This window comes from Triticum aestivum, chromosome 3A (assembly GCF_018294505.1).
Source record: "Triticum aestivum cultivar Chinese Spring chromosome 3A, IWGSC CS RefSeq v2.1, whole genome shotgun sequence".
NCBI classification, from domain to species: domain Eukaryota; kingdom Viridiplantae; phylum Streptophyta; class Magnoliopsida; order Poales; family Poaceae; genus Triticum; species Triticum aestivum.
The window spans coordinates 734,335,596-734,343,587 of NC_057800.1; the positions used below are offsets into that span (position 1 = coordinate 734,335,596).

A 7,992-nucleotide genomic window follows, 5' to 3' on the forward strand; every position below is an offset into this window, starting at 1 on the left:
CCAGTGCCTAGCACGCCAAATAGGAGGTCCATTTTGACCCGTGCGATGCAGTTTTGATCCGTTTGTTTGCCTGCCATGCATCAAAATCTTGGCCCAAGCGTTTAAAACACCTTCAGGGCTGGCTAAGAAGGAACGTTTTGAGTCGAGCGATTCAGCCTGAGCAATGCAATCGAGCTAACATGGATGGGTCCCCTGGTGCCTTTATGTGCGAGCTTGTGCAGGCTAGGTGCAGCCTATAATTCAGTTTGTAGGTGTTCTGCTCTAATCTCCTCCTTAATATCTTTCATCTTTTTTTGAAGCACTAATTGTAAAACAATTGTTCTACGGTAATTTTCATTAATTAAAAATATTTACAAAGGATACAAGAGATGCTTCTAAGGAGCTCAACCTACTCCAAATTTTTCTAACATTAAGACAAAAATAAACAACTGTTCAGGGTGTCATTCTAGATGATCCCTAACCCACTTTTGCAAAGTGCCCAAATGCTTTGCTTTTATTCTGTCAGCCACCAGTAGCAAATCCTCTTTTAGCCTGAATTTCCAGCACCGCACACTGTGCGCTTCTTTCCTGAATATTTCCCCATTCCTTTGACACCATGTGGCCCAACATCCTTGAATAATGATCTCCATTGCAATACTTTTCGGAAGTAATTGATAAAGGAGTTGGATATCATCTGAAGTAGATATTCCTAATTGCTTCCTTGGTAACACACTATGCCAACAGCTCTGAGAAAATTCACAATCCCAAAATAGGTGTCTGAGGGTCTCTTCGGTTTTATCATTGCATAAAACACATTCATAGCATTCCAGATGAAAGATCTTTCTATTGATCAAATTTCTTGTGTTAACTCTGTCATGAAGCAACAGCCAAAAGAAGATTTTGTGCCTGAGTCTACATGCATTCTTCCATAGCCATTTATATATCTCCTGCTTGTCAGATTTTGGTATCAGACTGTGGTACATTGAGATGGAAGAGTATTTGTCCTTCTGGCCTTTACCCAACCATCGATCATTGACTTGGTTGTGTGCATTAATTTGGATGATATCTTGTAGAGTTGTGAATTGATCATAGGCATGTGAGGACATTGGTGTGTAGAACCAATCTGAAGGATCCCGTTGATGTGTCCAATCGGCAACTGTAATATGTTCCTTCAAAGCATAGGAGTCTAGCTCAGGGAATTTTTCTTTTAGAGGTTGATCTAACCATTTGTCAGTCCATAAAAGCACCGAGCTTCCATTCCCGATTTTGCAAATCGCATTTTATTTGTATTCCTGTAGAAGTTTGAGATGACACTTCCACCAGTATGAGCCCTCTAATTTGTCTCTTGGGGCTGAGTCTGAGTAATAAGTTTCCCAAATCAGGTTTACCCAAGGTAAAGGCTGCTTATTTAGGATTTTTTGAATGTTCTTCATATTCAGAGCTTTGTTGTGTGTTGTCACATCCAAAATACCTAGTCCACCTTGACTTTTTGGCCTACAAACTTTGTCCCATGCTATCAAAGCAGGTCCTGCAATTATTTGTCCAAACTTTCTCCACAAAAATGCCCTCAGGTACTTGTTGATATGAGAGGAAATAGAAGCAAGCAGTGGCAGTGTACTCATAAAGAAGATTGGCAAGGCAGAGAATATTGACTTGATAAGCAAGAGCTTCCCATCATAAGAAATCATGGTTGAGCATCCAATCAGTCTCCTCTCTATTTGTTGGCATATGGGTGTGAAATCCTCAGCCCTCAACCTGTTTGCACTAAGAGGTAGCCCTAGGTATGTGAAAGGAAAGCTTCCTTGTTTGCAGCCTATTTTGTTCAGTATAAGTTGAACCAGAGATGTCTCCACATTGATAGGGATCATGACTGACTTATGGAAGTTGATTTTTAGGCCTGTGTGAGCTGAGAAATGTTTCAGAAGATTGCCCACTTGCTGAATTTGTTTGAGGTTTGCTGGTAGCATCAGAATTGTATCATCTGCATACTGAATTACTGGAAAATCTTGATTGGAGTATGAAGGCAGTGGGTGTTGAATGAGACCTTCTGCCATTGCTTTATTTAATATAGTTTGTAGGAAGTCAGCAGCTAGAACAAATAGAAGAGGGGAATATGGATCTCCCTGTCTCACACCCCTCTTGCAGTGAAATTGCTTCCTAGGCACCCCATTTAGCATAACTGAGGAGTAACCTGAGCTGAGTATCATCTTGGTCCACTTTATCCACTTTTGTCCAAATCCTCTAGCTTTCAAGATGTCCATCATTGTCTCATGTTCAATCATGTCAAAAGCCTTCTCAAAATCAAGTTTTAGAAGGATCATTGGCTTCTTAGATTGCTAGCATTGGTGAATGAATTCAAAGGCCGAGGCAAGACAATCTTGAATAGACCTGTTTTTGATGAAACCATATTGGTTTGTACGAACTAGCTGCAGAATGATTTTTTGAAGACTGTTGGCCATCAATTTTGTAATGATTTTAATTGAGAAATTAAGCAATGAAATTAGCCTGAAGTCTCCTGGTGTCCGAGGATTGTCTTTTTTTGGAACCAGAGTGATATAGGATCCATTGATGGGCTGGAGATCTATAGCTCCTAAGTAGAAATCATTGATTAGCTCATAGAAATCCTCAGCAATAGTGCTCCAACATGCTTTTATAAATGCCCCATTAAATCCATCAGGTCCTGGTACTTTGCCAGTAGGGAATTCATTGATCACTTCATCAGTTTCTTTTTTTTTGTGAATGGAGCTTCCAGAGCTTCCAGATTTAGATTGTTTGGCAGTAACTCCTCTAAGTTAAAGAAACTACTGACAGGGTTGGAAGTTCCCATTCTGTTTTTGAAAGCTCTCCATAAAATAGCTTCTTTGGCCTGATGTCAGTGTGCTCTGCTTGGTTTTCATCCAAGAGGGATTTGATGCTATTATTTCTGTACTTAATGGTGGCCTTGGCTTGGAAAAAGTCTGTGTTCTCATCTCCAAATTCGATCCATCTAATTGTTGCTCTTTGTTTCCAGTAAGTGTTCTGGTAAGACAATAAGTTTTTCAAGTGCTGCTTAATAATATTTCTCCCATTCATTTCTTCAGTGGATAAAGCCCTAAATTCTTCCAGAATGTCAAAGAGTAGAATTAGCTGGTTGGAGTTTTTAATTAGCAGGGCTAATTGTGAAATGCTTTTTGACCAAATCTTTAATCCCTTCCTCAGCCTCTTGAATTTAGCAGTAATCTTCTTAGCACTTGTGCTAGCCTGAACTGGTTGTTCCCAAATATTCTTGACTATTTCTTGGAAACCTGGGACTTCTAACTAGAAATTTTCAAATCTGGAAATAGTTGCTTTGGGGATACTTGTTCCAATTTGGATAACACATGGGACATGATCAAAAATTGGTTTAGCCAAACTATAGGCACTGGTATTTGGGTAGTTGAGAGTCCAAGATTCTGAAGAAAAGCACCAGTCCATTTTTTTCCAAGAGGGGGGCTTGTTGCATATTGCTCCAAGTAGAGCTCCTACCTTTAAGTGGGATTTCCACCAGTCCCAGATTATTGATTGCATCATGGAAGTTCACCATATCTTGAATATCTCCCCTGGTCTACTTCTATTATTGGGATATCTAATGTAGTTAAAATCCCCAACCACCAACCAGTCCCAGTCAGAGGGCATATCAATATTTTGAAACCACTCAAGGAATTCAGTTCTTTTCTTAGTGTGACATTGGTAGGACTAGGGTTCCTACCAGGCCTTCAGCGTAGGTTATATGGACAAGGAGGAGGGCGGCGAGGGCTGGAGCGGGCGCGCCGGCGAGCGGGCACCGTTGCGGCTAGGGTTGGGTGCGGCGGCGACTAGGGTTCCGGCTCCTTGGGGAGCCGGGCAACAGAAGATTATGATATCTTTATTGCTTAATCTCAAACAGTGTCTTACAACTAGTATTTATAACTTTAGCCTAAGATAACTTGTGGGCCAAGCCCCTGATACTAATGTCCGATGGGCCTCTTCCTGGTATAGACCAAACCGGTCATAACATCTCTCCCCTCCTGCGCAAACAGCTCGTCCTCGAGCTGAAAGTCTGGATAGTATTGGCGGAATTCCCCACGCTGCTACCAAGTAGCCTCCTCCTCCGGAAGGCTCGCCCACTGAACAAGGACGAATCACATGCCACGACGGAGCTGTGCCTGCAACACCTTTGCCGGCTCTGGAAGAATGCGACCATCGGCGGTTGGAGGAAGCACCGGAGGAGCCGCCGGTGGCTCACCACGGAAAGGCTTAAGCAGCCCCACATGGAAGACGTCGTGGATGCGAGCGCGGGCTGGAAGCTGAAGACGATAGGCCACCTTCCCAATGCGCTCCAAGATAGGGAAGGGCCCGGCGTAGCGAGGGCCGAGCTTGCGCTTCGCGCGCGGGTCAAGTGACCGCGTAGAGCGGTGGAGAAGACGCGGCCACACCCAGTCACCCACCCCGAACTCCGCCTCGCGATGATGATCATCGTAGTAGTGCTTGGCCAGCTGCTCGGCCTAAAGGAGACGCTGACAGACCTCAGCAAGCATCTCGTCACGGGTGCGGATATGGTCACCCGCAACCTCCGTTTGAGTCGTCTCCGGGTCCACCGGTAGTATAGGCGGGGGTGGTCGACCATAGACCACCTCAAACGGCATAGCGCATAGGGCAGAGTGATAGGAGGTGTTGTAGCAGTACTCCTTCCAAGAGAGCCAGTCCACCCAAGCGCGAGGCCGATCACCTGTCACACAACGCAAATACATGGCAATGACCTTGTTAACCACCTCGGACTGACCGTCCATCTGAGGATGGAACGCCGTACTCAGGCGGAGCTGGACACCCGCCATCCTGAAGAGGTCACGCCAGACATGGCCCGTGAACACTGGGTCCCGATCACTGACGATCGAAGCAGGGAACCCGTGTAGGCGGACAATGCCGTCGAAGAAGGCCCGGGCCACGGATGCCGCCGTGTACGGATAGCCGAGCGCGATTAAGTGGGCGTACTTGGAGAAGCGGTCGACCACCGTGAGGATGACCGACTTGCCGCCCACCTTGGGAAGGCCCTCGATGAAGTCCATGGATATATCCGCCCAGACCTGAGACGACACCTCCAAGGGCTAAAGTAACCTAGCCGGCCTCAGGGTCTCTGTCTTGTTGCGCTGGCATGTCTGACAAGACCGAACCCAGTCGCGGACCAGGGCGCGATCGCCAGGGATGTAGAAGTCGGCGCGAAGATGATGGAGGGTTTTCTGCACACCCTCATGACCCGCCGAGTGGGCGAGCTGTAACACCTGGTGACGGAGATCATCATGCACCGGAACAAAGATCCGACGCCCATGGAGAAGTAGTCCGTCAGAGAAGCGCCAAGGCTCCTCCAGGTCGCCGGCCATGAGCTACTGCTGAAGAAGGACGGCGTCGTCGGCCATCGCAGTTGAGCGGCGAATGTCGGCGAAGAGACCGAACGTCGTCCCGGAGCGGATGCACAAGACCGCCCCGGCGGACTCGTCGGCGGAGGGAGCGAGGTCGGAGTCGCAACGGGACAGCGCGTCGGCCACGGTGTTAAGGCAGCCCGGCCGATACTCGACGGAGAAGTCGAAGCCGAAGAGCTTGCTGATCCACTAGTGTTGTGGCACAGTCGACAGCCGTTGGTCCAGCAAGAACTTCAGGCTGTAGTGGTCCGTGTGAATGCGGAAGGACCATCCCCACAAGTACGGCCGCGAATGACGAACGGCCTGTACAAGGCCAATGAGCTCCCGCTCGTATGCCGCCAGCTTAAGATGGCGCGGAGTGAAAGGCCGGCTGAAGAAGGCGAGGGGCCCATCGCCCTGATGAAGCACGGCACCGAAACCGGCGCCCGAGGCGTCACAGTCCACCATGAACGGGCGGTCGAAGTCGGGCATCTGGAGGACGGGGCCCGTCGTGAGGGCCCCCTTGAGGGCCTCGAACGCCGTCGTCGCCTCGTCGTCCCAGGCGAAAGCGTCATGGCAAAGCAACCGCGTGAGGGGCGCCGCGATGAGCCCGAACTCCCGGATAAATTTCTGGTAGTAGCCAGCGAGGCCGAGGAACCCGCGGAGAGCCCGTGGCGAGTGAGGCGTCGGCCATGCAGAGACGGCCGCCACCTTGTCGGCGTCCATAGCCACCCCGTCGGCCGAGATGACATGGCCGAGGTAGGCGACGGTAGGTGTCCCGAACGAGCACTTCGAGCGCTTAAGGTGGAGGTGGTGCGCCCGAAGCTCGTTGAAGACGATGGCGACGTGCTGGAGGTGGTGCGCCCGAAGCTCGTTGAAGACGATGGCGACGTACTGGAGGTGCTCGGCCCAGGTGGCGTTGTAGATAAGAATGTCATCAAAGAAAACAAGTACAAACTACCGTAAGTAGGGCCGGAGGACATCGTTCATCAGGGCCTGGAAAGTCGCTGGGGCGTTGGCGAGGCCGAAGGGCATCACCAAGAACTCGAAGTGGCCATGGTGGGTGCGAAACGCCGTCTTGGCAATGTCGTCTGGATGCATACGCACCTGATGATAGCCCGACCGGAGATCGAGCTTGGTGAAGAAGCGCGCCCCATGGAGCTCATCCAAGAGCTCGTCGACCACCGGGATAGGGAACTTGTCCTTGAGCGTGAGCGCGTTCAGGGCGTGGTAGTCGATGCAGAAACGCCATGTGTCGTCCGACTTGTGGACAAGAAGCACCGGTGCGGTGAAGGGTGACGTGGAGATCCGGATGATGCCCGCGGCGAGCATAAGGGCACACTGTCGCTCCAACTCATCCTTCTGCAGCTGAGGGTAGCGGTAGGGCCGAACCGCCATGGGAGGGGTGCCCGGCATGAGGTGAATATGATGGTCGTACTCCCGGGCGGGCGGAAGACCCCGTGGCTCCTCGAAGAGGTTGCTGTGTTGCTGCAAAAGGGAATCCAGTAGGGGTTGCTCGGCCTCCGAGGACGCGGCGACCAGCTGAAGGTGTGGAACGGTCGGCGCAGCGCCTCCAAGGTCGTCCCACCGGATGCGGTGGCCCAGCCGCCAGAACGTCATCGTGAGCGTGTCGAAGTCCCACAGGATGGGACCGAGGGTCCGGAGAAAATCCACCCCGAGGATGAAGTCGAAGCAGCCGAGGTCGATCCCTGCACAGGTAATGGAGAAGTGTTCGCCACCGATGGAGATGGGAACGTCGCGGGCAAGCCCATGACACCGGAGGCGATCGCCGTTCGCCACCGTGATCCGCAGGCGCTCCCTGCCCGTCGTCGGAAGGGCTAGCCGACGCATGGTCGCCTCGGGTAGGAAGTTATGGGTGGAGCCAGTATCCAGCAGGGCCACCAGCCACTCGCCATGGATCGTCACCGGCAGCAGCAAGGTCCGCTCGCCACGGATGCCGGCGAGGGCATGGAGGGAGACGACGCAGGCCGTCGCCATGGAATCCGCGGGCGTGTCCACGATCGCCTCGGGTGGTGGTGGCGCGTCGGTCGAGTCATCCGCCTCGGTGTAGTCGACCGTCTCCAAGTAAAATAGGCGGGGGCAGACATGGGTCGACGTGTAGGGCTCATCGTAGTTGAAGCAGAGGCCCTGACGGCGACACTCCTGCTGCTCGGCCGGTGACAACCGACGGAAGGTCCGTGTGGTGGCTGATGTCTACTACACAACCTTCTTCTTGTAGACGTTGTTGGGCCTCTAGTTGCAGAGGTTTGTAGGACAGTAGCAAATTTTCCTCAAGTGGATGACCTAAGCTTTATCAATCCGTAGGAGGCGTAGGATGAAGATGGTCTCTCTAAAGCAACCCTGCAACCAAATAACAAAGAGTCTCTTGTGTCCCCAACACACCCAATACAATGGTAAGTTGTATAGGTGCACTAGTTCGGCGAAGAGATGGTGATACAAGTGCAATATGGATAGTAGATAATAGTTTTTGTAATCTGAAATTATAAAAACAGCAAGGTAACAAGTGATAAAAGTGAGGGTAAACGGTATTGCAATGCGTGGAAACAAGGTGTAGGGTTCATACTTTCACTAGTGTAAGTCCTCTCAACAATACTAACAT

The 7,992-nt window shown here is 50.5% G+C and overlaps 1 pseudogene; it reads right to left on the minus strand.

The window, feature by feature from the left end:
* Nucleotides 1–5,357: 5,357 nt before the first annotated feature.
* Nucleotides 5,358–7,370, minus strand: LOC123057328 (uncharacterized; annotated as a pseudogene).
* Between the last annotated feature and the right edge of the window lie 622 nt (nucleotides 7,371–7,992).